This window comes from Frieseomelitta varia, unplaced genomic scaffold (genome assembly GCF_011392965.1).
Source record: "Frieseomelitta varia isolate USP_RPSP 00005682 unplaced genomic scaffold, Fvar_1.2 scaffold_201, whole genome shotgun sequence".
NCBI lineage: Eukaryota > Metazoa > Arthropoda > Insecta > Hymenoptera > Apidae > Frieseomelitta > Frieseomelitta varia.
Window position 1 is genome coordinate 778,289 of NW_025109762.1, and position 26,047 is coordinate 804,335.

Sequence of the window (26,047 nt, forward strand, 5' to 3'; positions counted from 1 at the left end):
AAACAAATAATAAATTTATTACTTCTCAATAATTTCTATCCATAGTGATATCATACCGACGAGTTCGCAAAAGAAAGCGACAAATTATTGTGTACGGTTCGGTCACTCGTTATGGTCCGCAATCAATTGCCAGCGCAAGCCTTCTATTACGTACTTATTGTTTATGTATTATTATGTATCATATTTTATCCTCCATGTACCCACCACAGAACGACAGAAGATTGAACGCAGCAAATTATGATTCATTAGAATTATTTAGCGCTCTGCGCGGGATGATAAAATCCTAATGGCCAATAAACATCGTGTTTAACGGCACGTAGTAAGAGGAATCAACATTTACAAATGAAACGGAGAATACCGAGAAATTTCTACGAGTAGATTTTTCTGCATTTCCACATCTTATATATTAATAGACACTCGATAAAGGCAATACTCGTAACATAGAGTACGTAAATATCTTCGAGCACACGGTACAATCAATAATCTAATCAATACGGAGTCATTCGAATTTGTACCTATTAATGCCAAGGCATCTATTAATCAACTGTCAATTTGTGTAGCAGAAGTAAGAAAAAAAGTAAGAATATATGTAACACGAGGAGGGGGAAAAAAAAAGCAGCCGGCAATGACACGTAATTATGCATTCTAGTTGCAGACTAGACTAAATAGGTTTATTGCTATCTGACGGATAGATAGTGGTTTAACGTGCGACAGAGTTCTCCTGTTTTCCGCTGTTGTGAAAACTGAAGAGCCCGAGAGGGTCGGGAAAACTTGGTTTTGGATTCGTTTCACGGTAGGAAATACCACGCCTACGAGATGACAAGAAATCATTGGGCGGTCCACGACAACGACGACGACTGTGACAGACAGACTAGTATAGTAAGTCTCCTCTCGGTTCTTCTCCGGGTAGGTTCAACCAGGCGCGAACGCAGACGCGCTGGGAAACGCGACGATGAATAATACATATTCCTCTCCGCGCTCCGAACAACGTTCGTCCAATTGAATTGGAACGACAATCGATCGCAACTGGGAGGAATTGGAAGAGACTGCGGGAAATATCTGGATCTTCACGATCTTGGCCAGATTTAGTAAATTGTAATTTACGTCTTTTATGTTAGTATTACTGATTATCACATATTATCATGTATATACTTTATTCTATATTGCGGATCAATCAAGATACGATATAATGCAGGCTAGGCATAATTACAGGGCTGCGGGAAATTTGAAATAATTTGATATAAAATAGTAATTGAACTATTATTTACTTGTGCTAATTGAAATATTAGCATAAGTAACTACTATTTGGAAATACTATTTCATTTAATGCGTAAACGAAATACTATTTCATTAAATGTTTAAATCATGAGAAAATACTATTTACTATATTAATAAAACGTGGTACGTGTATACGTATATATGTATATGACATATAAACAAGGTACGTGTATACGTATATATATGAGATGATATAAACAAGGTTCGTGTATACCTATGTATATACTAGTAGTTGCAATACCATTTCTCTAAATACTATTCTGTGAAATTTTATTATTTGATGAAATATTATTTCCCTATATTTTAATGAAATACTTATTTCACAATACTATCTCCATATGTAACTATACACATGAGAAGATAAAAATATTTACATTCTATTTACTATTCCTTTCCAACCGTGCATATCTCTATGCATTTTCGCTGTGAGATTCGTCTTCGAAAATTTGAAAAAAATTTTAAGCAAGTCTGTCAAGTGTGCTGAAATTTGAAAATTGATCGATTCTCTGCAATTTTTTTGCTTTTTTCCTTTAAATTAAGAAGTTTGTTTCAAATTTTCTGATGATTGAGAAAGAGCTTGATTATCATCGAACGTTTTTCCTAGATATCTATCTATGTATCACCGAAAACGTGACAATCGTCGCAAATAGTTGCGCAACGGTTCCCTGTATTTTTCCCCGGTGGAAGAATCAATGAAGCAAATTCCATGTGATTCGTGCACCCGCGAATTAACCAAACAAGCAGATTTTCGCAGGAAAACACATCAGCGGAAGCCCCGCACCCGAGGAGCTATTCCAAGGAAGTCTGTTTGCTCACAGTTCTGGTAATCTCGTTGTAGATGAATGATAACTAACAGCCAATCAGTAGCAACCATTCATTTGAAGAAGATTCAACGAGCCCCGATAACACGTCTTTGATCATTAAGGTTCTACCGAGAAAACACAGTCGTATTTCGAACGTGATCTAACCATGTGTCACGATACCTCTTTGAAATACTGCCACATGCAACGCGAAAGCTTCGAAGATATTATTTACGGGAAAAACCAGAAATCCAAATATCACCGGCCTAGAACACTGCGAGATGCTTACTAAACTGTTTCAATTTTTCAATGATTCAAGGCAATGATTCAATTTACATGAGGAGAACAAAAAACGCCGAAGAGATAAAGATAATTTGATAAAGAAGAAAGAAGAAAGAAACAACGAAAAACGAAATCACGATGCAGACGAAAAAAAAAAAAGAAATCGAATTTTTACAGTCAGATCTGTTCCTTCTACCGCAAGGGTATAGGTAATAAATCACGGGATCTCGTGAATAAAGTCGGTAACCGGTTTCTCGCTCGCGCGGGCGCGAGAACGTGATGGAAGAAAAGAAATGCAAAGGATCGGGCGATGATTCCTTTTGAACCGCCTCTGCTGAACAGTCTAATAACAACGGATTAACGACAGAGGTAGGGAGAGAACACGGTGAATCGCAAGCAAGCGCGACAGATCTCTTTCCAGATTCTATCGCGTCGTCCCCGTGAGAATCGGACTTCACTGCTTGCGATGGAATGACGTGCCACGTCAGAGAATTCTTTGTCCCCAAATTGCAACATTTTCTCAGTTTTAAGTATATTTAAATGTAACCCGGGCAAAACAAACGATAAGTTTATTATTTCTGAATCATTTTTATCTAGTGATATCCATACCGACGAGTTCAAAAGAAAAAGAAAGCGACGAATTATTGTACACGGTTTTGGTCACTCGTTATGGTCCGCAATCAGTGGTTAACCGCTCACGTCGAGAATTTTTTTTGTCCCCAAATTACAATATTTTCTCAGTTTCAACTATATTCAAGTATAACACGGGCAAAACGAATAATACATTTATTACTTCTCAATAATTTCTGTCCATAGTGATATCATCATCGACGAGTTCGAAAAGAGAGCGACAAATTATTGTGTACGGTTTTGGTCACTCGTTATGGTCCGCAATCAATTTTCAGCACAAGTAATTCAAACTACTGTTAAATTTACTAGCTATTTTTAAATTGTATGTATCGAAGCTACTATATTAAATATCATAGCTACTCTTTCTATCAATATCCATTAATTAACTATAATTGTATATACTAAAGTTACTATATTAAATATCATAGCTACTCTTTCTATCAATATCCGTTAATCAACTATAATTGTATATATTAAAGTTACTATATTAAATATCATGGCTACNTAATTTTCACAAAAATGAAAATGTTGGATCGTCAATCTCTAGAGAATATTGTTTACTTTTGAACTTTCTTTGCCTTTTTGTCGCAACTAATCCAAAACTAGTGCAAAAAAAAGTTACGTAAAAAGATGCCATTAAAAAGCTAAATAAAAGCCCCTTTTTTTCTTTTTTAATGGCCTAGTAGTTTAGTTGCCTTTTATAGTAAGCTCAAATGTCAGTCAAATATGCAGTTATTTTTACTAGCCCTGTAAAGTATACGTAATGTTTAGACCCGTCACACTATCCTGTCCCCCTAAATATAGTGAAATACAACAAAAGGGCAAAACAGATAATAAATTTATTACTTCTTAGTAATTTCTATCAACAAATAAATTTATTACGACTTAGTAATTCCTATCAACAAGTAAATTTATAGATAATAAATTTATTACTACTTATAGCAATTTCTATCCAGTGACATACCGATGAATTCAAAAAGAAGACGAATTACTGTATACGGCTTGGTCGCTCGTTATGGTCCGCAAACCAGTTACCAGTGCTTAACAAGTGGTTAACAGCCTCGTAGCGATCGCTACGTACATGCAATAACCAGGGTTTATTTTGACAGTCGTCTCCATCGGTGAATTAAATTTCTCGTTACAAATACACGTAACGCCGATTACCTTTGATTGAAAAGTAAGACTCACGTGAGACCGACGTCGATCGCTGAAAGTGTTAAATGCCCAAACTGAGATACCGGCGCGGATGGATGGAATGCGTCGGGCGCAAAACCACACCTAAATAACGTTCGATAAGTAATACGAGCGGACAGGCTATTTTGTGTATCCTGCCGTGCCCTGTCCGGTTGCTGTGATTCAATCATCAATCAGATAACATTATGCCCGCGTCTCTTAATGAACGGCCACGGGCTCTCCTCGAATCTCACTTTCATCGTGGCAATGTTTGCATAATTCTATTTATTCTAGATTACCATCGCCGTCCGTCGTGTAACAATCTAGCGATCGGGTGGATTCGAAGAACCCACGGAGAGAGAAAAGAAAAAAAAAAAAGAAAAAGAAAAAGAAAACCAGGGGAACTTTCCATTCAACAATTTTGTATAAACCGGGCCCCAAGAAAACCACGACGCAGAAACATGTACGTATACATATTTCGTTCACTCTCGTTAGCAAGCGCATTCCTCTTTGGTCCATTAATTTTGATCTTTAACTCGCTCAACGCGTTTTATTGCTCAACACTCGTACACCCGTGAAATGTTCAACTCAAAGAAATTATTATCGCGGATTGCCGATCTCTTTTCCTCCTTTCGTTTTTTTTTTTTTTTTACCGACGCGTGTCCACAGGCGCGAGCATCTCGGGATCCATTCGGCAGAAACTGAAGGAGAAAGAGAGACCCCGGGCGATTCTCGAGGGAGAGACGAACGAAGAAGCACGCGAGTGATTCGTCGCAGCGCGATTTGACGCGGCACCGGTTTGTTGAGAGCGCGCGATTGCCGAGGCAGCGGGAAATAAAACGCGGAAAAAACAGAAGCGGCTCGCGCGTGCGACAAAGACCGGCCGGGAGGAACAGTCAGTTGAACGAGGAAACCGTTGGCGGAGGTGGTGGGTAAGTCGTTTTGTGTCTGCAGCTTGTCTAAATATACGCGGGTCCCTCTCCTCGGCGATGCAGTCTTTCTTGCACGAGCGGGAAAAAGAGAAAGAGAAAGAGAGAGCGAGAGCGAGAGCGAGAGAGAGATTGCCAACGCAAGCAACGATCATCTCGGCTTTTAGAGAGGCATTTCCTCGCGCCGAGATGAAAAAGCGAGAATTATCAACAGCAAACGCGCGATGATATCGAGGAATCGACGAGCGAAGCTGATCCGAAAAAGGGGGGAGTCGAACACGTTTTGATCGCGCCTCGTGAGAAGTCCATCTAGTTTTCAAGCTTAGAAGGCGCGTGCACGGATCACGGGGACGGGATTTCTTAAAATAAACAAGCGCGAGATATCGTGTTTCCGAAGTATTCGGGCAAGTCAAAACATCGCGCGACACATGTGTTTATCATATCACCCGCTGTCTTGCAAATAACCTCACTTTCGATGGCAAACACAATTCGCTTGGCGAATAAAGGCGAGCCATCGAATCGATGGATGCAAGCACGTAGAGCAAGCGTTGTTGTACTAGAGAGCCTTTCATTTTCAATCGACGAGATTAAAGCATGAAAAAAAATTGAGAAACTTTATAATACAGTGGAGTGTACAAGCTCTTATTCATACATTTTACGCGAAATGATTTAAACCTTTGCAAACACACTGTTTCCACGTCTATGAAATTATAAGTTGGTTCTGACCACTTTGGTAGTCTAGTGCTATAACAACCTATGTACATGTGCAAAATGGTCGAAATTCTATCAGTCGTGTGTATTTCTCTTCGTCAAACATAAACACACACGTATGCAAAAAGAAATGTGAAAAACAAAAGAGTTATCTAACTTGAATAATAATTATCTTTATATCGTAATTAAAATAATTATTGTATAAATTTATTTTAATATAAAGATAAAATAAATTTATTATTATATAAGTAATCATTTGTTAATTAAAATAATTATTGTATAGATTTATTTTAATATAAAGATAAAATAAATTTATTATTATATAATTATTTGTTAATTAAAATAATTATTGTATATAAAGATAAAATAAATTTATTATATAAGTAATCATTTGTTAATTAAAATAATTATTGTATCGATTTATTTTAATATAAAGATAAAATAAATTTATCATTATATAGATAATTATTTATTACTATCTCCACTAACTCGAACAAATGATAGATTTGTCAAGTAATCAGATCTCGTTGGTTCTGAGATTTTTCTTTTTTTGTTTTTTTATCAAACGTACAACGAGAAAGTTAACAGTCTGGGAATGTACGAGTGTTCGGTTCGGTTACTCCGATTTAAACGGCAACTTTGACTCGGGCAAGTTATTTTGGATTATACGAAAAGCAAGCTTATTCCTTGACAGCGGCGGTCGCGTGAAATCACAGGTCTTCGTCAGAGCGGGCGTTCCTTTATTTTCGTTTTTTCCTTTTTTTATTTTCACATTTCTTCAAAGCGTTTCACGTGGCGAACCGGCAGAGAAACCTATTCATAAATCGGGAGGGCACATCCCGGTAAAAACACACGTGACTCCGACGTATGGATCCTTTGAGGTGTGCTGAGTCCCGCGCATTCCTCCCTATATAAATTCTTCGACTCGAGCCAAGCGAATATAGATGTCTATATATTTGTCATGCGATTAACCGCGCGTTGTGGAGTAGGCGTGATTAACACTCGCTGTGACCACGTGAACCGTGATACGCACTTGCAGAAAAGAGACAAACGAATCCCGTCGAGAGTGAAACCCGAGCGCACCGAGTTTCCTATCTTCCGCGTTAATTGCTTCGTGTCCCGAACGTACCAGAGATATACAAAGCTTTTAAAACTTTTAACAACGAAAATTAAAATTTAAAACTCTCACTTCAAAATTTTAAGCAATTCCAGGCACTAATTTTTTTTTTTATTTTTCTTTTTAATTTCATTGGATGCGGTTTTCTTAAAAATACATTTATTTATGCAAGAAGTAAAATTCGCTATACTCCTCTACTTGTAATGCAATTCTGATCTGGTGATAAAAGTGAATTAGTTTCAATTAGTTCCAGTTATACAAGTTAAGAATTTAGTTGAACGTAACCCCTCGCGCTGGGCAACTGATTGCGGACCATAACGAGCGACCAAACCGTGTATGATAAATTCGTCACTTTCTTTCTGAACTCGTCGGTACGACATCGCTATGGATAGAAATTATTATTATATAGTAATTAATTTATTATTGTTTATGCTCTGTCCGGATTATATACTTAAATATATTTAAAACTGAGAGAATATTACTTAAATATATAATTTATTATTATTTGTGCTTTGTCCGGATTATATATTTAAATGAAACTGAGAGAATGTTACTTAAATATATAATTTATTATTTAATTTATTATTATTTATGCTTTGTCCAGATTATATAGTTAAATATATTTAAAACTGAGAGATTATATACTTAAATATATTTAAAACTGAGAGATTATATACTTAAATATATTTAAAAGAGAGAATAGATTTTGAAACTACAAAATTCTCGTCGTTCGGGCGCAAGTGGTTAAACGAGAGTAAAAACGTTTGCTTTTAAAAATAATTTGAAACCTACGATGTGGACAATGTTTTAATTAGACTGTGAAGAACCACAGACGGTGAGCGTATGAATACGCATTTGTGCAGCAATTGCAACTGCACGAAATTTCATTGATAAAATTAACACAATCGATATCGATCGAAGTCGCCTTTAGGAAAAGCATCTGACTGATATATTACATAATCCTTCCTCGAGAGTCCGCTATTCCAATGGCGCGAGGTGTGCAAATTATACACGTGTCGATTGTCAATGGCGGAAAAGAAAAAGAAAAAGAAAAAGAAACAGAAACGATGCGTTGCAGTGGCAATAAAACGCGGCGGGAAATACGAATGGGTTAAGACGGCTTTTAACGTCGATTCTGAAACTCAAAGAGACGTGTGATTTACATCGGCGGTGAGAACAAAAATAAAACAACTATCGGGAGAAGCAGAGAGAGAGAGAGAGAGAGAGAGAGAGAGAGAGAGAGAGAGAGAGAGAGAGAGAGAGAGAGAGAGAGAGAGAGANAAGAAAGAGTAGCGATCGTGAAACCATTCTAGAACGTGGTAATATACGTCACATCGACAAAAATGAAATACAGTACCGAGAATATCGCGGGTGCAAAAAATATCCCAGACGCGTCGCTAGACGAATCAAATGACCGCCCGTGCATTTGCACGAGTTTATTCCAACTCGATTAGACAGAGAGAGAAGGAGAAAAAGAGGAGGGGGATAGGGGAGGAATATCGAGCAGATGCCACATGCCACCGTGTTGTAACAATGAGAAAACAGTCACATTTATCGATCAAGTGATTTCGAGAATTAAAAATAATCGTCTGAGCTTTCGTAAGGAGGTCGATATATATCAAGGACAAGCCGTGCCCTGTTTATTCGACCGCGCTCTATTATTGGATTTGAACTCGACTGACAATAGGATCGAAACGGACCTAATAGAATTTACATCGTCGGGCCGTCAAACGATGATGCGCGCATGCCATCCAGAACGTCACAGTGGTTAGGAGAGATTATAGTTGGTAGAGACCGCACGGCAGAGGCGCGCTGGACTGGAGAGTCAACCAGCCGTCTCGCAAATAACGTTTGACGTAACAAATTGAAAATTGGATTAGCTCGTCCTGTCGTCGAACAGACATCATTCGTAGGATAAAAATACAGAGATACATCTGATCGATAAAGTGATCGAAATGATTGTAGGATATATTGCATAAAGCGATTACGATACGTGTGTATGTACATACGAATAATGAGACATATTTAATAATATTTATTATTAAAAAAAATATTAAATATTGAATAATATTTAGTATTATTAGACATTTCATTAATAAGTATTATTATTCAAATATTAATTAAATAATACTGAATGATACCAATAATAATACTTGCTATCTAAAAAAATATTAAGTATTAAATAATATCATTTAGTATTATTTGACATTTAAATGATAGGTATTATTATTTAAATATTAAATAATACTGAATGATACCAATAATAATACTTGCTATTTAAAAAATATTAAGTATTAAATAATATCATTTAGTATTATTTGATATTTAAATGATAAGTATTATTATGATACCAATAATAATACTTGCTATTTAAAAAATATTAAGTATTAAATAATATCATTTAATATTATTTGGCATTTAAATGATAGGTATTATTAGTTAAATATTAAATAATACTGAATGATACCAATAATAATACTTGCTATCTAAAAAATATTAAGTATTAAATAATATCATTTAGTATTATTTGATATTTAAATTATAAGTATTATTATTTAAATATTAAATAATACTGAATGATACCAATAATAATACTTGCTATCTAAAAAATATTAAGTATTAAATAATATCATTTAGTATTATTTGATATTTAAATTATAAGTATTATTATTTAAATATTAAATAATACTGAATGATACCAATAATAATACTTGCTATCTAAAAAATATTAAGTATTAAATAATATCATTTAGTATTATTTGATATTTAAATGATAAGTATTATTATTTAAATATTAAATAATACTGAATGATACTAATAATAATACTTGCTATTTAAAAAATATTAAATATTAAATAATCATTTAGTATTATTTAATATTTAAATAATAAGTATTATTATTTGAATATAAAATAATACTGAATAATACCAATAATAATACTTACTATTTAAAAAAATATTAAATATAAACGATATAAACATTAAGTAATACCAAATTAGATATTACTCAATAATATTTAAAGAATATTAAAAAACGAATGAGTCACGGAATGGCGCCCACGAAGGCGTTATCGAAGTTTCCAAAAACATGATACAAAAACGCGGCGCGCTAATCAAACTGTTTGTTCTTTCGACGGTAAAAAGAAAAGAAAAAAAAGGAAAAAAGAAATACAATTACTACCTTGTCAGTATTTCACACCGTCCGAAGGAAAACTTTTGGTTAGCCATCGATGTTGCACGTCACAGTGTGTATATACCAATTCACACACGCGTAGCGCGGACACGAGCGGACAAATCACTGCGCATACGAATTCCGAAACTCGCTGGAGCGCGACTGATCTCTGTCAATCAGCCGTCGATGGAAAAACGAGGTAACCGATCGACAGTATGGATTGCGGTGCGGTGTATAACGCTCAATTTCTCGATCAAAACTTGATTTAGACATGGATACGTAATATCCTTGCTCGATGCGTGCGTAGATAATTGGCCTCGAGGTTGCGCGGACCAGTGCCCCCGTTTTTCGCTGGGATATAATAATATTAACCCTTTGCCCTCGACAAACTTCACTTTGCAATTTACTTATGCCATCACTTCAAATAAAATGTAACATAGCATTGGAAATAATCGTTCAAATGGTGTTTAACACTTGCGCTGGCAAAACTGATTGCGGACCGTAACGAGTGACCGAACCGTATATACGATAATTCGTCGCTTACTTTTTGAACTCGTCGATAACGATATCATTATATGGATAGAAGTTATTGAGAAGTAATAAGTTCATTATTTGTTTTGTCTATACTGTTTTACTTGAATATACTTGAAACTGAGAAAATATTACAATTTTTGGAACAGAAAACCACTTGCGCTGGCAACTGATTGCGGACCGTAACGAGTGACCGAACCGTATATACAATAATTCGTCGCTTACTTTTTGAACTCGTCGGTAACGATATCATTATATGGATAGAAGTTATTGAGAAGTAGTAAGTTTATTATTTGTTTTGCCTATAATGTTTTACTTGAATATACTTGAAACTGAGAAAATATTACAATTTTTGGAACAGAAAACCACTTGCGCTGGCAACTGATTGCGGACCGTAACGAGTGACCGAACCGTATATAATAATTCGTCGCTTACTTTTTGAACTCGTCAGTAATGATATCATTATATGGATAGAAGTTATTGAGAAGTAGTAAGTTTATTATTTGTTTTGCCTATACTGTTTTACTTAAATATACTTGAAACTGAGAAAATATTACAATTTTTGGAACAGAAAACTTCTCGACGTGCGTGGCAAATGGTTAACACGAAATTTTGTTGATTATATCTTTCTAACTGCGATCAATCTCTGGAAAAATAATATCCTCCATCCGTTTTTCTAAACTTTCGTAAGAAGCAACAAGAAGTCTCTGGTCCATGTGAATTATTGAGTGTCAACTGACTCATTTAGGACTGTCTTCAGACATTTCTTCTCCTAAGATTCTTTATCCGACGAAGAACGTCGTTGTTATATATCATAACTTTCGCTCTAGGCGTCTGTTCAGATATTATACTATCGCCCCACAACACCAAATGTACACCATAATTATCAGAAAGTTGTAAAGAGAGGAAGTTGAAAAGCTGTTAGCTAGAGATTCAGTCAAGTGAAGCAAACGTTTTCATTTCAAATTCATTTCTCGCGTGAAACGAGGAACGATCGCGCAAAATAATAAAAAATTGACGATGCTTGGAAACCACGTGTCGTCGCAGTCGTTTTTCTCTTTCACCGCCTCGTGCGATTCACGAAAGTGGTGGGCCATCGCCTAACCGCGGCTTGACGAATAACACGGTCGCGCGAGTGTCCGCTAAGTCAGCAATGTCTGTTGCGATTTACCTAGTTTAAAGAGTGCATCCCGCGGGTCGCTAAACTTCTTTAATGTACAACGGCCACGTTGTCTTCGTGGCTGCGGCCAATTAGCCGCGGACTCGTGTATAGCGAGGGAATCGCGGTGAGTGTGCGCGGCCAGTTCGAAAGGGGGTCCGGCCAACAGGGCGAGAGAAGGAGAGAGGGAGAGATTACGCCGCACGTGAATAAGATCCATTTACACCAGAGACCTTAGGGAACCTCCTTTTAACCATGCATCCCAGTTATTCCACCGTCTCGCGACGTTCGAAGGAAAGGAAGGAAAGTTAGAGAGACGGTGAGGGGGCGGCGCGCCTGTGCCACGCGTCCCCTCATCACCGTTATCATATACGTATGTTTTTAACTTTATCTTGGGCAAGAATTATTGTAATCCCGATTGAGTTCGCGAGAATCGAACGATTTCCGAGCACATTTTAGAACACAAAAAGTGCAAGTGTGTGTTCCTCCCTTTCGAGACTCGTTTTCTCATCGAATGGAAGAAGAAGATCGTCGGGACTTGACGCGAGGATATCGCGAGGGCGTCGTTATCAAGGTTGTACGTCGAGGGAGCTTGTAAATCGATTTGTAAATTAACGACGCTGCCCGACGTAATGACGCGTAATGCGAACAATTTTGAACGCGCATCGAAACGCAAACATCCGCACCGTGTTAACGATCCTCGTGTCGAGCGCGTACACGGAACCAGCCGTCGCAAAAACGACGAACGCGCACACCTAACGTTTCAATAACCTTGAGAGGCAATGATGGGGGGAGGAAGGAGGGGATCTAACCTGCCAACACCACGATACATACTCCCGGTCACATACTCGCAGACCTCACGCTGAGTACCGATCGCTTTTTCACGAGTCGATCCGGCTTCGTTCCGCCTTAATTATCCATTTCTCCGGTTTATTCAGTCCCGATAAATTTCTCGATCAACAACCCTTGGCCAGCGCCCCGGGCGGCAATCAGGTTGGTTTTACTCTCCTCAGCCGGCGGTGATGCTCACTCATCTCATCTCTCTCTCTCTCTCTTGCTTCGCTGACGATCCTGGCCGCGTATCTGGAATGTTCGTGTGAGGTCGCGGACGCGGAGTGCATTAAAGCCGCGTCCCGTGCATGAAATCCGCCACCGTTGTCCGGCGTCGCCAAGCCGGCAATAAAGACTAATTGAGATTAGCGCCGGTCGCGCTGTGTGAAACAGGTGGCCGCAGGGGGAGGGTGCAAGAAAGGATGGAGGAGAAGAAGAAGTGTAGATGGACAGAAAGAAAAGAGTGAATCGAGGTTCGACACTGACTGTTGCGGTGTACATACATCTCCATTTAGAAATCTTAGCACGATGTAGCAATAAATGCAATATTTACAATGTAAATTGCACAATGTAAAAAAAATGCAAACTGTATGCACGATGTGCAATATACAACATAAATTGTTGCATATACCATATATATTATTATTATTATATATTTATATTGTATTATTATTATTATTATTATTATTTATTGTATATATTATATTTTAAATAAAACACACTACTAAAACATAATATATTTATATTTATATAAAATATAAAATATATATTAATATATATATTTTATATTTTAAATAAAGCACATGCTACTAAAGCATAATATAATACATACAACATAATTAAATACAACGAATATAAAAACGTATTACTTTATATTAAAACTCTGTTAATAAACCAATGTACTGTACTATTATATTACAACGCACATGTACAATGAATTTCATTGAAATTAAATTAAATTAACATTGTATTATAAAATTATGAATGAACAATAATCCATGATAAGTACCGTTTGTTAAAAATAAAAGTGTCCTAAGACTTTTGAGATATTATATATATATATATTCTATCTGCACACAAAACATTTCAATCAACGACTTAATTCGCACAAATTTACCATTTGAGTCATATATGTCCTCCGTTCAATGAAATGTTCCTCCAATAAGGGAATACGAGAAATTGTCTCTGGTTAATTAAATGAGTAAAACTAGCGACAACTCGATTAAGTTTAGGTTGATTGTAAGTCGAGTTCCGTTTTTTATCTCTCTGTATTTACAAGTCGAAACATGAAACGTGTAAACCCATTACAACGCAAACACGTAGTATGAACCTATTCGTGCATGAAGCTAATCCAGACCCAAGCCGCACCAAAGTAAAGAATATCAAAAGATCTTTAGAAATATCTCGGGAACTGAGTTACTCAGAATTCTGTCCCTGACAGAATGTTTTGTACATTCTTCTTATGTATGTGTGTATTTACCAATCGCCTTAAACTATGAACAGAAACGAACTGAGTGAAACTTACTTCTTTAATATTAACTGACAATAATCTCTAATATTAACTAATACTAATTAATAGTGACTAATGCTCTCTAATATTAATTAAAAGTGACTAATACTCTCTAATACTAATTAATAATGACTAGTACTCTCTAATACTAATTAATAGTGACTAATACTCTCTAATACTAATTAATAGTAACTAATGCTCTCTAATACTAATTAATAATGACTAATACTTTCTAATACTAGTTAATAGTGACTAACACTCTAATACTCTCTAATACCTAACTGAAAATTCGAATAAAAGATCCACAAACTTCTCTCTCACAATCACATTTTATTTTTTTACTTCACATTATATTTTTTTCTTATTAACTAATACTAATTAATACTGACTAATACAATTAATACTGACTAATGCTCTCTAATACTAACATTCTACTACTCTCTAATACCTAACACTCTAATACCTAACTGAAAATTCGAATAAAAAGACAAAACAAACCTCTCTCTCTCACAATCCTACTTCACATTTTATTTTACTTTTTTCTCATTAACTAATACTGATTAATACTGACTAATACTCTCTAATACTAATACTAACACTCTAATACTCTCCAATACCTAACTGAAAATTCGAATAAAGGGTCCATAAACTTCTCTCTCACAATCCCACTATAATTGCGCTAATTGAACAACGATCCTTAGTCAAAGACCCTAAAACGTCTGGGCTTTCGACCTATGATCCATGCGCAAAAAGAGACGTACCTTGGCTAGCAAATTCTTCGCGTTTGAATGGCCAAAAACAGCAGTTGGCAGCAGTTGGCAACGATTGGAAATTATCAGGGACGACGGGTAGCCGTGTACTTAGCCACTCATGGCCACCAGAAATCAATCAAGGTAGGTCAGACAGGTACGCACCGGCTGATGTCCTACAGTCTGGGAATTTTCTCTCATTCTTTCTACCGTTTCAAACGGGCAACAACGTGCGAAGATTTCATCCAGTTATGTTTCTTTCTCCTCTCAACTCGATCGAGATACGTGTTTTCCAACGTTATCAGACGTTTTCTTCTTTCTCTCAGCGTGCATGGATGCAATTAGTTTGCATTTACTGTTAGCTTAATTGCACGAGCGATTTAAAGGAAACTGAACCTTAGAGACAAACGCTGTTTAAGGTTGAAACTTCCTCTACGGATTTTCCCCGGAACACTGTTTGCCCATAGGCGACGGAAACCGACTGGATTTTCGCGGAAGACAATTAAACTTTGTTGCCATGTGTTTCACACACACACGCATACACACATATATTATCATCGCTGATGTCGTAATACATCAATTGAAAGATGTGGAGGAAATTTCCTGTGATCTATATCTAAATAGACATATTAAGAGGAATAAAAGCACTAATACTGACGGGGACTTCCCTGGTATGAAATATAATTTTTAAAACAAATTATGTACACATTAGTGCACTTGGGATTTATAAATATCTACGGTGCCATAATACCATAATAATAATAATATTACATTATTATATCTATTTATATTTCTTCTTATAAATTATATTATATATAATTCTATTACATTATTATATCTATATTTTTTTATAAATTATGTTATATATATTTATATATATTTAACAATTTATATATTATATTATATTACTCGAGAAAATCGAGTTCGAAGGTTTGTCAAGCACACACTCGTTCGTTTAACTAATTCTAAACGTGAAAGAAGCGAATAATTGACAGAAAGTTGTTCTACGTGTATGAATTTCCTGTGTAAATAAAAATAAATACATAAATATAAATGTAATAAATAAAAATAAATATAAATACAATAAATAAAAAATATAAATATAATAAATAATATAATAAATAAAAATAAATAAGTAAAAAAATGAAGAATTGTCATTTAAGAACGCAGACTTTGAATAAGTTGCCCTGACAAATTTTCGACAGTTCTCCCCGTTTTCAAATATTTATTCCAAACCAAACTTAGGTTACTTAAGCAAGATCGATAAAACGCGTAAAAGTTAAGCCGGAAATTTACCCGAAATCAAGACGTCTGATTTACACAGTGTGTAACAACGATCGGTTAATTTGCTTCACGGCGAGATATCGTTGCTCCCGTTTTTTGTTTTTCTTTTTTTAATTGTTGCCGTGATAACCGAATAAAGTGCTGCAGTGTGATGTCACCGGCGATAAAGCAGTATCTAAAAGTACTCTCGTCTTGTTTCTCGGCTCTTGTAACGGCGTAAAGCCGTCGATGCGAATCTCGCGGCACTATTCGAACCAAGGAGCACTCAAAATATACAGTTTTCGAGGTGGCGGATTCTGTACAGAGGTGTACAGGCAACGTATACAGCTAGATAAGGTAATAACCGTGGGGAACAGGTATGAAACGAAAGTAAGAAGTAAGAGCCTTTCGAAGAATGAAGCGGGACAGAAAGAGAGGTTGCAGACGATACTGGACGCTGTTAGATCCTTATAAAGAATAAGGAACGAACCACTTTGGATCTCTCTTTACGACGATCTGCGCGGCCAACGCGACTGGAGACATACCGAGTTTCGTGCCTTAAATCGAATTAAGCCGATATCGGATCAAGCGTGTTGTCATTTCGTTAAAAAGATTTCATTTATCCTTTTCTTTTCGAAAAACAAATATATAGAAAAGAGTGACAATTGTTAGCATTTTTAATCTAATTGTTATCATTTACCGGTGACGATTGCGTCCATTCGTACATTTTTACAAATATTATACGTTAACGTTATCGGCAATTATTTGTGATAATTTTCTTCGCATATTTTTACTATTTTATTGAAAGGATTTTTTTTTTTTTTTTTTTTTTTTGGCGGAAAAAAAAGAATTTTCTTTTTTTTTTTTTTTTTTTTTTTTTGTTGGCGGACAAAGAAGCATTTATTTTTATTAATTTTAACAGAATTCTTTGTACAATTTTACAGAAGTTCTGTGTTAATTTTGAAGAAGAATTTTCCTTTTAGAATTGTCTGATCTGTAATTGTTTTACAAAAAAAAAAAGTATGATTTTAAGAGAAAAAAAAAAAAAACAATTAAAAATCATTAATGTCATCTGTGTTTTTGAAATCTAATTAGCTCTCGAACTTGCTAATATGGAAAATGACGTGGGAAGCTCATTTGGAGTGCGTACTTACGTACTCACTTTGTTTCTTTAGAACACTTTAAACGTCTCTCTAGCCAGCAGAAGCTTATTTGACCATCGTATTCATAGCATAAACTTGCAAGACTATTGGTTATCCTTGTGCACGAATCATAATGCAGGCTAGCAATTTAAAATATTATTCTACGGAATTTCGTTTAATTTCAACGATTATTGCACAAGGTGCAGAGATCGAAAAGGATCAAAGATCCATTAATAAAGAAATTCGTTCGAGTTGTAACAAATAAAAACAACTGAAATAATTGTTTATGATCTACATCTACAATTTTTATAGCCCGTGTCTTTTTCCATGACTGTACGAAAATAATTAATTATATACGACTCGGCGGAAATTACTTTAGGTAAAAATTATACACACGTAAAATTCTTTTCAAACACGCCGAGTACAAAAATTCGACGAAAATCGCCAGTTACTTTGAACTGTTAAATGTTTCGTTTGTTTGAAACAAAATCGGCCTCCCGTCCGATCTTGCAACTGGTTTGCGGACCATAACGAGTGACCGAGCCGTATACAAGAATTCGTCGCTTTCTTTCTCTTTTCAACTCGTCGATATGATGTCGCTGGATAGAAATTATTAGGAAGTAATAAACTTCCTCGTTCGTCTAGCCTGGGTTACAATTTCGGTATGCTTAAAACTGAGAAAATGTTGCAATTTTGGGGCAAGAAATTCTCGACGTGCGTGGCACGTCGTTCCAGCGCAAGAGGTTAAAAAAAAAATCAACGCCACGTCCTCGCGAGTCCGACCTTGTTCGACGAAGGCTCGCTTTACAATCGAAACTGCAAAAACATTGCACAATTATGCGACAAACGCCACGTAACAACAAATAAAATTCCGCAATCGATTGTAATGTTTCCAATAGCGCACCTTCGGCAGGCAGCGAATGCCTATAAAGAATCTCATCACGGACTTTAACAGACACGTTCCGTCTGGCGTGTGCGTTATCGCAATACGAAAGTAAAAGTAAACACGGCGTAAGTTCGTCGGGCGGGTTCTCAAAACTAATTAATTAACTGAAAAATATCAGCAAGTTTCAGATGGTTATCGATACGCATGGAGATCGCGAGGCGCGCTTGTGTCAACAAAATAATATGGAACTACAGTAAAATGTTTTTAAAATTATCCTTTAATGCTTTCATCTACTGTATGTATACACACACACACAGATGTAATATCAATCTTTCAATCATTTAGATATTGAAACGCGATACGAATGTCATTTATCTGAATTCTACTTGAAGAATGGGGGAAGAAAATGGAGAATAAAAAAAAATCTATAGCGATTATGTGTTTTACGTATATAGTAAAAGTATATATAGTATATATAGTAAAATATTTATATATATATATATATATATATATATATATGTATATTTAAATAAAAAAAAAGCAATTTTGTGTCTTATATATGTAGTAAAAGTATATATAATATATATAGTAAAATGTTTTTAAAATATAAAATATATATATTTATTTAATATATATATATATATATTATTACATACATTATTAAATATATATATGTGTGTGTATATTTGGATAAAAAATATCTATAGCGATTTTGTGTTTTATATATATAGTAAAAGTATATATAGTAAAATATTTTTAAATATATATATATGTATATTTAAATAAAAAAAAGCAATTTTGTGTCTTATATATGTAGTAAAAGTATATATAATATATATAGTAAAATGTTTTTAAAATATAAAATATATATATTTATTTAATAAATATATATATATATATCTGTATGTGTGTATATTTAAATAAAAAAATCTATAGAGACTTTGTGTTTTATATATGTAGTGTATCCTGTTAGTAACATTATTATTATTCGATTAGGAAAAAATTATTAAGTTTATGACGTAAAAATTATAAAAAAATTGTGAAAAATAATTTCTCCTTTGGAAACAAAAAATACTGAATTTCGTGAACGAAATAAGTCGAAGGAGAAACACGAGGATTCGATTCACACTGTGCTCTGCAAATGGCAGATTTAATCAATCGCGAACTGAAATTTCGTTAAATTCCATTTATTTTCTATTACGTTTGTTATTCGGACACGATTATTTTCGTCTACGGGTAGAAAATTGTCTGGCCACTCACGGAGAGAGGTTTATGTTTCTCAAAAATCTTCGCACGAGTGCAACTAAAAGCATTTGTTTATTTTACATGTGCAGCCTGACGATCGCGACAAAAAACGCACCTTGTTATTGCAAAAAGAATTTAATTGTCTCGATGCAGTACGACCGTTTTCCCTGCCTGGATTTTTCGTGTTCCTTCGTTAAATTGACTACTCGAATCTGAACTTGATACCTCGTGGGTAATTCGATCGTTATCAAAGGTGAGTATTACGCTACGTAATCTAGAAGCAACTGTAATTAATCCCTGCGTTATACAACCGCATTTCCTCGCTCGGAACATTTTTGCTCAAATTGTTCGATGTGTTCTTCGATGCAGCGAACGCGCGATCAATCCCTGCGAACGAGAAATCCTCGCTGCCTCGGAAATTAAGTAAATACTAACTATAAAAAATCCAGCCGACTCGTGAAAAAACATCTGAGTCCGACAAGACGTATTTCTATATTCGTGCTTTTACACATGAGCGCGGCACACAGAGTAATTGTTTAAATTGTTCGAGATGGCCATGAATGAGAAATGAACGTAGCGTAACTTCCCGGGGAAAATGACTTCTTCGAAGAGGCTTATCCTGAATCCAGTTGGAAAATTTCAAAAATACAATGACAATTATAACATATTATCTATATTTATCTATTATACATTATAAATATATAAATATTAATATATTATATATTATAAATTATAAAAATATAATATTTATATATTATATATTATAAATTATATATTTATATATTACAGTATATTATATTATATATAAATGTAATATATATTATATATTATATATTATATATATTTTATATATTATAAATTATATATTTATATATTACAGTATATTATATATTATATACTTATTATATATAAATGTAATATTATACACTATATTTATATATTATAAATTATATATTTATATATTACAGTATATTGTATATTATATAGTTATTATATATAAATGTAATATTATACACTATATTTATCTATTATAAATAATAATTTTAATAATAATAATAATATATCAACCAGTTGTCGAATACTTAGACGGCGCATGATACTAATCAAAAAGTCGATGCGTCGAGTCTAACTACAAAATAACAATCGATTTGGAATGATCGCAGAAAGGTGATGGGCACGCTCGAACGTATTTGCGTTCTTGGTACGACGGAACTGAAGAACATGCAAGAACAAGTGCGAAAAAACGTTCGAATTAGAGGCCGAGTTCATAGTTCCATCGCATAGTAACTACGATACATATTCAGCAACTCGTTCTTACAACAACTGGGTCAGTGGAAGGTGTGTGTTTAAAAGTCAGTATGTTACTTCCTCTCTGGTTTGTCGCATCCAACACGTTTCGTTATTAATTATTTCGTTTCGAAGCTGAAACGAAATGTACAATCGTGTGGCGGAGAATTATTAACACGATGAATGACGCAATCGCAGAGCGAGGCAGCAAGATACGGCGAGGCCGTAGAATTTGAAGAAAAAGAAGAAAAAGAGAGAACGAATGCCACGCCGATCGAGCGCCAATTCGAAACGAGACAATCGGGAAGAGGCTCGATTCCCGCCATTTTCACGTGACTCTCATTACGTAAATGCGGCGGACTGTCGCCCAAGAAGTCACGATTAAGTCCGGTATTTTTCGAGCGTCCCCTAACCTTTAAAGGAAATGAAACTGCTCGCATTCTGACGAAATCACCGACAACCCAATGGCACGCACAACGCACACACCGGTGTGTGCGGTCAGAGAAGCTCGTGCCTCGAAAGTTATTCAATTCGATAAGAATTATCATTATTAATTGCAGATACGGTCGACGGTGCTAACAAACACGGTGATAACTGAAAGCGCGTAGTAGAAAGTAGAAGTAGAAAATTGGAAAGTTCTGCGACGACTTACCGGCGGCACGATGAGGCCTCTTTGCCCAGTCCTCCTCGATCAAGGGTGTGATCCTGCGTCCACGAACCATCACGGCGCAGGAGAGGACGGCCAACAAAATCGGCATCAAACTGCCGTGGAGATACATCTTTGATAAATAGTTTAAAAAGGAAAAAAAAAAAAAATCACGCGACGACGATGTTATATTCTTCCGAAAAGAAAAATATCCACTCTTCTCGTTCTCAATTCTTTGTCCCTTCTCTTTCTGTCGCGCTCACGGTGTTGAGGGCACTCGGTGTGCACACACGGGTGGTGGCTTCTCAACGCGTCGGCTAAGTTTCTCTCTATCTCTCCCGTATTTTTACTATTTCTATCTCTTTCTCACTCTCTGGAGCTCTGTTCCTCGCAGATCGTCCGTTCCGTTTTACTCGGGCACACCGTGCAAACGTGGTACAGACGAGCGTTTCTCTGTCTCAGTTCGTCGCTCGCGGCCACTCTGCTCTATTAACGAACGTTCACTGCACAAAACTTTCTGCACTCTCTACGACACTGCGCGCCGTCCCTCCTCACCATCATTCTTCGATTCTTCTCGCTTTCTTTGTTTGTTTCTTTCTTTCTTTCTTTCTTTCTTTCTTCCTTCCTTCTTTTCCCTATCGTTTCCTCTCGTGTTTCCCTCCTCGAGCGTGCGACGGCGTGCGACGCGCCGGCGACAACGACGACGATTACAAAAGAGGGCCGCCGCGGTTCGCGGACGGTAACAGCGACGATAATGACACAAACGACGACGGTGCGACGGCGGGTTGCCACGACGACGAAGAAAAAATGTCGGCGGGCGACAACGCCGGAGCAACACCGGGCGGCGATAGTACGCGCGCACAGGTCGCGAACGTGTAACGACAATGATTCGAAACAATCCAGCAGCGAACCTGGAAAGATGCCTGTGTGTTATTTACAGCAAGATAACGCGGAGGTATCGTGCACCGTTCTCGAGAGACACGGTCGAACGAGCGCATCCGATGTACACACGCTTATACGGTCCGTAGTCTCGCTTTTTTCTTTAATTATCTGTCTGTCTATCAATCTGCTTATCTATATATCTACCTATCGTTACTCCAAGTTCGAACACATACGATACGATATCGAAGGCGATTTTTGTCTATATTCTTCCTTCCTCGTTCCTTCTTTTATAAAACCTCTCGCCACCTCTCTTGGCTTTCTCGTTTTTTACGCTATCGCTATTTATTTATTTATTTATTTATTTCTGTCTGTCTTTTCTCACCGAACGCATCGAGAGATTTCTTTCGCTCTACGAGTCTAACTCTCCTGCCGCTCTTTCCCGTTCACCGTGGCCGTCGCGCGCGTTCCGTGGTTACTGCGCGCGCGTTTTATAAGGCGGTGCACAACGGGCGACGAGAGAGTTTCGACGCGACGAGAGGTACACGAACGAGCGAGACGACTTGGAGCTCTACCGTGGAGCTTGCCACTTTTTCTCTCTCTCTCTCTCGCTCTCTGTCACGATTTTAACCGGCGCACTCTATCACGCACCTCACAAACTCTCTTAACCTACGAAGTGTCGTCCCACTGCTATATCCCGCATCCTATCACTGCGTTGTCGTCACGTTTAATTTCATCTAACTTCTACAAAGAAAAGAAGAGAAGAGAAGAGAAGAGAAGAGAAAAGAAAAGAAAAAAAGGAACGAAGGAATTCGAACTTACTCCGAAAAATTTCAAAACAATGGATTCGAGTATGTGTATCGATTATCGATCGATCTTCACCGATTCGGGCAGTAAAAAAAAATCGAGCCAAAACGTGACCGATACCGGGAAACTATCCCGTGTCGTGTCTCTACGCGTGGCGATGCATCGCCAGTTACATAAAAGTGAAATAAATCCGGCAACGAGCGGCACGATTATCGATCGCGTCACGATATCTCTTGTTCTCCTCACCCGTTTTGTATTTCGGCGTTTCTCTATTTGACCGCCGACCTCTTTCCACGCGAAACCAACGGACCAGCGTGCGTCTGACACGGTCGGCGCGTGACTGCCGTGACTGACTAGCCGATCGTGAGTGACTGAGTGACTGGTGGGAAGCTGTTACTCGACTTGTTCCCTACGCCCGTGCCGCCACTGAATCCGATGTATCTGATCATCGGCACACTACCGTCTCTCCTCTCTCTCCTCCACGCGGGGCTCGTTCGCTCGAAAAAGCTTTTGCTTTCGCGCTTGCGCCACAGGCGAGTCGCTTTTTCGCTTTTATACGCGCGCGTGCACGCGCATCTCCATGCCTGCCAGAGACCACGTACACACACACACACACACACACACACAATCTCTCTCTCTCTCTCTCTCTGTCACGCGCGCGCGAATAAACTGTGTAACCGTGTGGGTTATTCTATACGTACGAAATACGAGAGAGGACACCAGAACGGCTCTTTGCCCGCGGAAGCGTCGCTCTGTCTGGCGCTTGCACTCGGTATTACCGGCTCGTAATCTTACTCTCTCTTATAATAGTTCCCAAGTCACGTGTAACGCGTGATTATCGCCGGGACGGAAGGAAAAGCCGATCGAGCCACGCCGCTCTTATCGGTATTTTCACCGTCTCGATTCGCGGGCAGGAGGAGACCCGAGACAGCTAGACAGATTAACTTAGCCGATTTTCGACTTCAACCGATACCATCCTCCACGTTATCTGTTCGAAACAAACCTCTGATCTTATCGACCTCTTCTTTTACTCGGTTGTCCTCGATCGATCGATCACGGGATCGTAGTACAATTCTCTCAACGACCGCTTCTTCACTGTTGCTCGTCGATTACTGTCGTCGCGAGTTCAAAGGGGCGCGCGCGCGCGTGTATCAATTCACGCGGTTTCCCCTCTTGTATAAACACCGCGCGCAGGTGTGTCGTACGCGTGGAGATGCCGTCGAACGCGGAACTAACGATAAACACCGCGCGTCGTTTCCGTGTTACCACCCCGAGGTGTATATCTAGACTGTTGGAAAGGCTGAAACGCGGGCTCGATGCACAAAGAGAGAGACACGTTGCGCCGACGTAGCCAACGATGACAACTGTCCGCAGCCCGGTCGGGTCTGTCGCTTTTATGGGGATAGCCGACCACGCTGCCGCAGCACCGGGACCCGTGCTCGCATCTATGTGCCTGTGTGTGCGTGTGTGCGTGACCGTTTACGTGCCCGATGTACCGTGTATCGCGCGCGCGCGCGCACGCTCTCTGCGCACACTTGCTTCATACGTGCTTCTTACGTGCATGTGTGTGTGTATGTGCACGGTGTCTCGAGAATAGAGGATGCTGAGGGTTCGCGTGTTCACGGCAAGCTCCTCTTCTTCAGAGTGTCGCCACTCTGGGAGACACATGCACGCACGCACGCACACACATACACATACACGCACACGTGCAATGAGATGACAGAGGAAAGGAAGAAGTGAGAGAAAGAAAGAGAATAGGGGTTAAACGAAAAGAACTCCGTCCCGTCCCGTTCATGTGATACCTAGATCACAGTGGGTGTCGCGAATTGACTATGCTCTGTCCAAGAGGTGTGCGAGAGTACGCGACGCGTGTGGGTGCTTCCCCTACCACATCGTTACCACCACCACCACTATCGCGATTCCCACTACCAGCTCCCATCGACACCATCGCCACGGAACCGCGGTGCGCGCAAAGATGTGTAATGCGCGAGTGGCAAGTATAAAATGTTACCATTTTCACGAATGCGCGTGTGTTGGAAACATTCGATACAAATCGGAAATATGATTTTAGTAATATTAATTAATGATAGAAAAAATTTTCATAACTTATTAATTCTTCTTTTAAAGATTATTATAAATTTATAAAATTTATTATATATATATAGTTATTAAAAAAATTTTTTTTTATTATGTACATATAGTTTATATATATTTAGTTATATATATATAGTTATATTTTTTATTTTATATATATATATATATATAATTGTTAAAACAAAATTTTAATTTTAAAAAATAAGATATAATGATTGAATTAGTAATAAATATTTGTATAATATATTAACAATTAAATATATATATATGATTTATTATTAATAATAATATATATTAATATTAATAATATGTTAATAAATTAATATATATATAAATATATAAATTAATTTATTAATTTATTAATATATATAAATATATATTTAATATATATATTTATATGAGGAATTGGGCAAAATAAATATATTCACCTGTTTATCAAAAACATGTCTCGTTGAAAATAATTTTGCCCAATGAATAATTTAATGGCTGCAGTGTAACTGACTGTACAAAGGTAACATGATCAATTGATTTTTAAAATGAAATCTGAAATGAAATATATATATACTGTCTCTTATGTAAATTATGAATTTAAAATTTTAATGAAAATGTTAAAATTTCTTTATGAGACGATAAGACCCTATAGAATTTTATATCAATTAATATAAAATTTAAATTAATATTTTTGATTGGGAGAATTATTAAATTTAATAAATTTTAATTTTAAAAAACTTGTATATCATATTTATATACGAGTATTGAAGAAGAAGTTGGAAATATCCTACTTTTCTCGCCATTTTTCTTTTTAGAAATTTTACCCTGTAACAGTATGCGAAAAACGTCCCGCCAATAGTACGATTTATATCATCTCGAGTGTTGTTGCAAATGAGTTAGAATACATTGTCTCCTTTTCAATCATAATTTACTAA

The 26,047-nt window shown here is 36.8% G+C and overlaps 1 long non-coding RNA gene across 2 annotated transcripts in view; it reads right to left on the reverse strand.

Moving 5' to 3' along the window:
- The window catches only part of LOC122526872, a 66,942-nt gene extending 42,541 nt beyond the window's left edge, over nucleotides 1-24,401 (reverse strand). The window contains exons 1-2 of one of the 2 annotated variants that reach the window (XR_006306234.1): nucleotides 24,031-24,401; nucleotides 21,348-22,252 (exon numbers count right to left, since the gene is read on the reverse strand). This is a non-coding gene — a long non-coding RNA (uncharacterized LOC122526872). Of the gene's footprint in view, nucleotides 1-21,347; nucleotides 22,253-23,273; nucleotides 23,654-24,030 lie in introns of those variants that run through there. The other variant, XR_006306233.1, reaches the window with a different exon arrangement.
- Between the last annotated feature and the right edge of the window lie 1,646 nt (nucleotides 24,402-26,047).